General features: G+C 44.2%; 1 pseudogene; it reads left to right on the top strand.

Annotated features, from left to right (window-relative positions):
- Positions 1-544: 544 nt before the first annotated feature.
- Positions 545-3,184, top strand: LOC102428346 (annotated as a pseudogene).
- The last annotated feature ends 4,657 nt before the right edge of the window (positions 3,185-7,841 follow it).

Raw genomic sequence — 7,841 nt, 5'->3', positions numbered from 1 at the left:
CTATCAGAAGAAACATGGTCTATTAGGAAGCAGCTCAGGAGAGCAAAATGTATTCCATAAGGGTACGGAAAATCTGAAGTTATGACCCTGGTTATAATCTCAGAAAAGTTCCTTGTCTTCAATTACCTCACAATAAAATGGGGAGAAAATGCTTTCCCTCAACTTCCACTCCTCTCTCTCTAGTTTCAGAGCCTATGAAAACTAAGGCAAAGGCCTCCCCTCAAAGAGCTAAGGTCTTAGGGTGCTGGAAAAATATTACTGTTTTCTGTTCTTTCTAAAAATTTGAAATCTATGATCATTAAAAGTATGGTCTACCTCCTGATGAAGCCAGAATTCCCTTTCAGTTATAATTTGCATGAATTTAAATCAACCAAGACACTAGCTGGCTTTAAGAGCCAAGATAGCACTGCCTGCTGAGCGTTGCTGGGGAGGGGAGGGCTGTTTCTGGTCACACTCCATTCCTAGCCGCAGCTGGGATGGTTGGTAGTTGCCAGCGATGTAGGTTTTTTAAAACTTCTCTGCATGGAGTCAATCAGCAGCTAATATGTCCAACAGAAACAACAAGCTGCCCAGCAACCTGAGCAGTTATAGAACCTGATCAAGTGAGACTGGCTTACGTAGAGGACTTTCTACAGCAGTATAATCACTACAAATCCAATGTGGAGAATTTCAGATTACAACCAAATAAATCCAGCGAAGACTTGGCATAGCTGGTGATGTTTATGAAACAGATTGGTCACTGCTGCCCAGAACATTTAAGTAACTTTCTTCAAGAGTTGAAAGATCTTGTCTCCTACAATCACCCTGTCTTGTATCCAGATCTTCTAATGACATTTTGCAAAACTTTGATCTTGCTTAGAAATAAGAATCTCATCAATACATCAAATTGCTAGAACTCTTCTTCGAACTTCTGTGTTGCCATGCTTCTGGGAAAGATTTTATACATGGACTGATATCAAGAATACAAATGCAGCCCTAGCCAGTTTGGCTCAGTGGATAGAGCATCGGCCTGTGGACTGAAGGGTCTCAGGTTTGATTCAGGTCAAGGGCACATGCCTGGGTTGTGGGCTCAATCCTGAGTAGGGGCGTGCAGGAGGCAGCCATTCAATTATTCTCTCTCATCTTTGATATTCCTCTCTCTCTCTTTTTCTCTCTCTCTTTTCCTCTCTAAAATCAATAAAAATAGCCTATATAATAACAGGGTAATATGCAAATTAACCATCACTCCATCACAAAGATGGGGGCACCCATAGCCACAAGATGGCGATATCCAGTCCTCTCAGCCCCATCGGAGTCCCCCAGTCCTGGGGGGGGTGGGCAGCCCCTGAGAGCAGGCAGCATGAGCAGCCTGGCAGAATGCTTGCTTCACCCCCGCCGCAGAGGGCCTCAGGGCAGCGGGCACAGAGTGGCCGGGGGTAGGGGGGGGAAAGCTTGCGTCATCGTCCCAGTGACGAGGCAAGCATTGTGTGCCCAGCCGCGGATGGGCCTCTGGGTTGCAGAGAGCCTCTGGGCAGCAAGCACGGAATGGCCAGGCCCCGCAGAGAGCTACTGGCACATGGATTCATGTGCAGGGCTACTAGTATTTTATAAAAAGAATATAAATGCAAAGCACAAGAACAATAAAGTGAATGTAGTGTTGCAGAATTTCATATATACCATGTTAAAAGACAGCAATGCAACTGCAACCAAGATATCTTTGGATATGATAATTGAACTCTACAGAAGAAACATCTGGAATGATGCCAAAACTGTCCATGTGATCACAACGGCATGTGTCTCTAAGATCACCATGACACATGTTGCTGTTATGACATTCATCCTTGGGAAGGATGAAGAGGAGAAACAGGACAGCGACTCAACATCTGAAGATGAGGGACCAAACAGCAAGAGACCTGCAGTGCAGTATGCCACAGGGAAGAAAAGCTTCAAACACAAGAAAAGGTTGGAAAAGGCTATGAAGGTGTACAAGAAACAAAAGGAGAAGATAAAAAGAGGTGTCTAACTTTTTAGCTATTCACTTGATTCATGACCCCCAAGATTTTGCAGAAAAACTACTAAAGCAGATAGAGAGCTCTAAGGAGAGGTTTGAAGTGAAGATGATGCTCTTGGACCTCATTTACAAATTGGTGGGAATTCATAAGCTTTTTCTCTTCAACTTCTATCTCTTTGTGCAAAGTTTTCTGCAACCCACCAAAGAGAAGTAAGAAAGATCCATCTGTTTGCCGCACAAGCATCGTATCACTTAGTATTCAATCATTGCTTATGGTTGTGGCCAACAATTTTGTTATCCATAAAAACTCTGGGGAAACCATGACAGTGGGACTCAATGCTATGAAGGAGATAATATCTCATCCTCTAGCTATGACTAAAGAACTTCTCCAATACCTGGTTCAGTATAAATCACACAAAGATAAGAATGTTATGATGTCTTCTAGAACTTTGATTCAGCTCTTCCAAACACCAAATCCTCAGGTGTTACAGAAGAAATTCTGGGGTAAGTCTACAGAGGCAGTAGTACAAAAATATGGAGAATAAGATGCTAAAATTTACATTCCAGGAATATAAATTCTAGAAGTTAAAAAAGAAGAAGAGAATGCTGAAAACGATGAACATGGGTGGGAAAGTGCCAGTCTTAGTGAAGAGGCTGATGAGGATGGTGATTGGGTTGACGTGCACCACTCTTGCCATGAAGAACAGCAGGAAATCTCCAAGAAGCTGAACAGCAATGCCCTCAGAGAAGTGGAAACCAGAGCTGTAGCCCTCAGCACCAACCAACTCAGGAAGATATCCAGAAAATCTGGCCCAAATGAGGAAAGAACTCAACTCTGTCCCCGGGAAAGCCCTAAAGAGGAAATGCATTGAAATAGACAGTGATGAAGATTGCAGGAGTGAGTTACTCTCTTTGGGACATTGAACACCTCGCCTTCATAAAAAAACAAAAGTCTGACAAGGGGACAAGACTAGCAACTGCAATAGCTGGAAAAACAGACTGAAAAGAATTTGTGAGGAAGAAAACGAAAATGAATCAATTTTTCAGTCCCACAAATAAAGAGAAGAAAAAAAAAAGAACTTTATGATGATGCGCTATAATCATAATGTCCACTCAAAAAGTAAGCATTCCTTCCAAGAAAAGCAGTTGGCACTACGAGATGCACTTTTGAAAAAGAGAAAAAGAATGAAGTAACCCAGACAAGCAAGTTTTCCATTCCAAGGAGAATTTGTGTCATTACTCTGAAAATTAATAAATCAAGAATGTTTACATTAAAAAATAAATAAATCAACTAAGACATAAATTGAACCAAACATTACTATTGCTTTTTGTTTTGTTTGCTTGGTTTTTGGATAATCCTCACCGGAGGATATTTTTTCCATTGATTTTTAGACAAGAGTGGAAGGGAGAGGGAGAGACAGAGAAAGACAAACATTGATGTGAGACACATAGATTGGTTGCCTCTCGCATATGCCTGGACCGGTGGCTGGGGATTGAGCCTGTCACAGATGTATATACTCTTGACTGGAATCAAACCTGGATTCCTTCAGTCCTTGGGCCAGCGCTCCAACCATGGAGTCAAAACTGCTAGGGCTGCTACTGTTTTATTTATATCCTAAATTAAGAATCTTACTGGAGCCCAGCTGGTGTGCTCAGTGGTTGATTATCTACTTATGAACCAGGAGGTCATGGTTCAATTCCCAGTCAGGGCACATTCCTGGGTTGTGGGCTTGATCCCCAATAGGGGGTGTACAGGAGGCAGCTGATCAATGATTCTCTCATCATTGATGTTTCTCTCTCTCCCTATCCCTTCATCTCTGAAATCAATAAAAGCATATATATTTTTAAAAAATGCTACTGGGAATTCTCTTTAATATTATATATCTTCCTGGTCAGTCCTGAAAATATCCATAAAACTCATCTGCAGAGGAAAGTTGATTTTATGTACTTAAATTAAGCAATTAAATTTCAAATAAACAATATTGTTGCATAAAATATAAGTAAATAATAAATCTGATCTAAAATATAAAAATGAATACTTTAACATGTTTTTATTTTGTGTTTCTGATTAAATATGTGATACTATGATTTATAATCCTATCTAATAAAGAGGTAATATGCAAATTGGCCATCACTCCAACACACAAGATGGCCGCCCATGTGATCAAAGATGGCCACCCCCATGTGGACACAAGATGGCCAGAAGGGGAGGAAAGTTGGGAGGGACCAGGCCTGAAAGGGAGGGCAGTTGTGGGTGATCAGGCCTTCAGGAGATGACAGTTAGGGGTGACTAGGCTGGCAAGGGAGAGAAGTTAGGGGTGACCAGGCCAGCAGGAGAGGGCAGTTAGGGGCAGAAGTGGTTAGAGGCAATCAGGCAGGCAGGCAGGTGAGTGGTTGGGTGTCAACAGTCCAGGATCGGGCCTAAACGGGCAGTAGGACATCTCTCGAGGGGTCCCGATTGTAGAGGGTGCAGGCTGGGCTGAGGGACACCCCCCCCAGTGCACAAATTTTGTGCACCAGGCATCTAGTAAATATATAGTCAGTCAGATGACCAAAATACATTTCTCATATATATTTGGTCTTTTTCCATGGTTCCTGGTTTACAGCTCCCCAAATCCTTGAAATTTCTTGACTAGGAAAAGCAATGGGAGCATCTTTTTTCATAATATTTGGTATATTGACCCTAGTTCCTGAAATAGCTTCAGAGCCATAAAAGTAAAATGGGTGTTCTGTTATACATAATAAACCTCTTTCCACCACAACTGGGTTGATGATATGACTTTTGGAAAGCACTTAAGGATGGGTGCTGTCTGCCAGGAGAACCAACCATGAGTGGAAGTTTGGAATTTGCCATCCCAAATGTGGCTGCAGTCCTGATGTGGCCTCCTGTGAGCTGCTCTAGCAAAATGATCAAACCCAAGGCAGAGGCCACTGCAAACTCCAATCTGTAACAAGTCGGTTAGAAGAACAGGTGACGACCTGGACTTCATACTGGTGTCTGTAGTTGGGGCAGGAGGAGCAGTCTTGTAGGACCAGGCCCTTAACCTAAGGGATCTGATGCTATTTCCAGGTAGATTATGTCAGAATTGAGTTGAATTGTAGGACACCCATCTGGTGTCCAAAAATTTCTTGTTGGTGTGGGAAAACCCCTCCTTCACACATTGAAATTGTGTGACCAGAATCTTTAGTTGGTGGTCAGAGAAAGGAATTTGCTGGAATAGCCCTGGTTCAAAGAAACGTGTGCTTATTAAGATTAAGGGTAAAAAGGAGTGGGGTGAAGAACCTTTAATCCCTGGATGGCTACGAGTCACAAAGAAATAAAATGCAGCCATGGACAGTGTTTCTCAGTGATTTGAGCATTGGTATGAGCATCAAAGGGTCTAAGGTTCGATTCCTGTTCAAGGGCAGATATCTCGGTTGCAGGTTCCATCCACAGCCCCAGTTGGAACATGTGCAGAAGGCCACCAATCAATGTGTCTCTTTCACATTGATGTTTTTCTCTCTCCCCTGCCTGACTCTCTCCCTTCCACTCTCTCTAAAAATCAATGGAAAAAAAACATTTTTGGGTGAGGATTAAAAAAAAATACTAAAAGAAATAAAATACAGTCATCATAGTAAACCTGCTCTAAAATCAAGTAGGTTTAGACATGAGGAAACAATTCTATTCTTCTTTTAATTAGCCTGGGAACTAAACTTTTGAACTTTGCAGTCCTGTATCAATGCTTGCATATCCATTGAACTTTCAGATAAAACTCTGATCACCCTCTGAATACTAAGGTATGAATGTTCATGTATCCAGATCACCTGACATCTACCTAGCATCCATCATCCAGACCGTCTGATATCTGTCTGATAACCATGCTAGACCAATCCTAGGGCCAAGCATGCAGGGCTGATTATTTTCTTTCCTCACCCAAGGATATTTTTTTCCATTGATTTTTAGAGAGAGTGGAAGCAGACAGAGAGAGAGACAGAGGGAGGGAGAGGGGGAGAGAGAGAGAGAGAGAGAGAGAGAGAGAGAGAGAGAGAGAGAGAGACATTGATGTGAAAGAGACACATCGATTGGTTGTCTCCCACATGTGCCCCAACCAGGCTGGGGATCAAGCCTGAAACTGAGGTACATGCCCTTGACTGGAATCAAACCTGAGATCCTTCCATCCATGGGTAGATGTGGGGAAGCACAGGACTTGGATGGAATGTCTGTAAGGAGGATTTTTTAAAAGGTCGGGGGTCACTGGGGGGTCCTTGACAAAGGCGGCAGCCCCTACCTTGACTTTTCCAAACAAGTCTGATCCCCAGGTGTTTTGCTAGGGTCTTTGTTTAGTCTTTTAGACCCAACCTTGTAGAAGCATGTGCTTTCTCAAGGATGCTTACCCTGCTGATTGTATCTAAAGGTTAATTTTAATTCAAGCTATCCTATCTATTAAAAGAGTAATATGCAAATTGACCATCACTCCAACACACAAGATGGCTGCCCCCATGTGGTCAAAGATGGCCACCACAAGATGGCCTGCAGGGGAGGGCAGTTGTGGGTGATCAGGCCAGCAGGGGAGGGCAGTTGGGGTGGACCAGTCCTGCAGGGGAGGGCAGTTAGGGGGGAACCAGCCCTGCAGGGGAGGGCATTTGGGGGGAACCAGGTCTGCAGAAGAGGGCAGTTGGGGGGGGGACCAGGCCAGCAGGCGAGGGCAGTTAGGGGCGACCAGGCTGGCAAGGGAGGGCAGTTAGGCATCGATCAGGCTGGCAGGGGAGTGGTTAGGGGCAATCAGTCAGGCAGGCAGGTGAGCAGTTGGGGCCCCACTGGGATCGGACCTAAATGGGCAGTCGGACATCCCTTGAAAGGTCCCAGATTGGAGAGGGTGCAGGCTGGGTTGAGACACACACACACACACACACACACACACACACACACACACACACACACTGTGCATGGATTTCGTGCACTGGGCCTCTAGTTGTGACAATAAAATCCTAAGGAGGCAGTCATTTGAGGTTTTTTTGGCTCCTTATGCCACTAGCCCCTTAGCTTCTCTTTCACAGAAACATATGCCAAGTAGTCATTCATCCATCGTTCAAAGTCTTCCAGTCAGCGCCAGCAGGTGGATGCTCTATCCACACAGCCAAACGGAATAGAGTAGGACTGATTATTTTCTAGAATGCACTTTTTACAGTAAGAACTCTTAATTTTTCTTTCTCCTGTGGAACACTTCTGGGGTCTTGCTTAGCTGTGTTTTCAGTTTGCAAACTCAGAGACCCTTGAATAAATCTTTATCATTTTGTTACTGTAGACAGTCAGCTGTAGTGCAGGCAGCTTGTAGCAGAGTGAGCAGGGCCTGGCTGGCCACTTCAGAGGGGTGGACCATATGGCGGCTATACAGAAGTCATTGGCACACTGGGATCCAAGGGTGCCCCATAGACTCTAACTACTTCACCTGAATGTGCAGTGCCATGTCCAGTGTGGGGAGGTGGGCTGAGGGCTGTGATATCTTCAGGCTTCCTGACAGCAGGACCTGCAGCCACTCCCTCCTCACTAACCCTGATACCAGTAGATAGTCAGAGAGCATTGGGGAGATTCCCCCATTGGCCAAGATGGTGCAGGGGAAAGTTCCTGCATTGAGCGTGCCAAAGGCTAGAAAGATGAATGGATAAGACCTGAGCACTCCAAAAACTAACAACACAATTTGATAGAAAAAAAGGGTCCCTTCCCTCCTTATCCCTGTAATAACCATTCAATTGAGCAGGAAGAGGAGATGGTCTTTGAGTCCACCATTCTCTAAGGCAGTGATGGCGAACCTTTTGAGCTCGGCGTGTCAGCATTTTGAAAAATCCTAACTTAACTCTGGTGCCGTGTCAA

Source organism: Myotis lucifugus, unplaced genomic scaffold, assembly GCF_000147115.1.
Source record: "Myotis lucifugus unplaced genomic scaffold, Myoluc2.0 scaffold_21, whole genome shotgun sequence".
Classification (NCBI taxonomy): domain Eukaryota; kingdom Metazoa; phylum Chordata; class Mammalia; order Chiroptera; family Vespertilionidae; genus Myotis; species Myotis lucifugus.
Note: the sequence above shows the minus strand (reverse complement) of the source record. Positions and strands in the feature narration are given on the sequence as shown.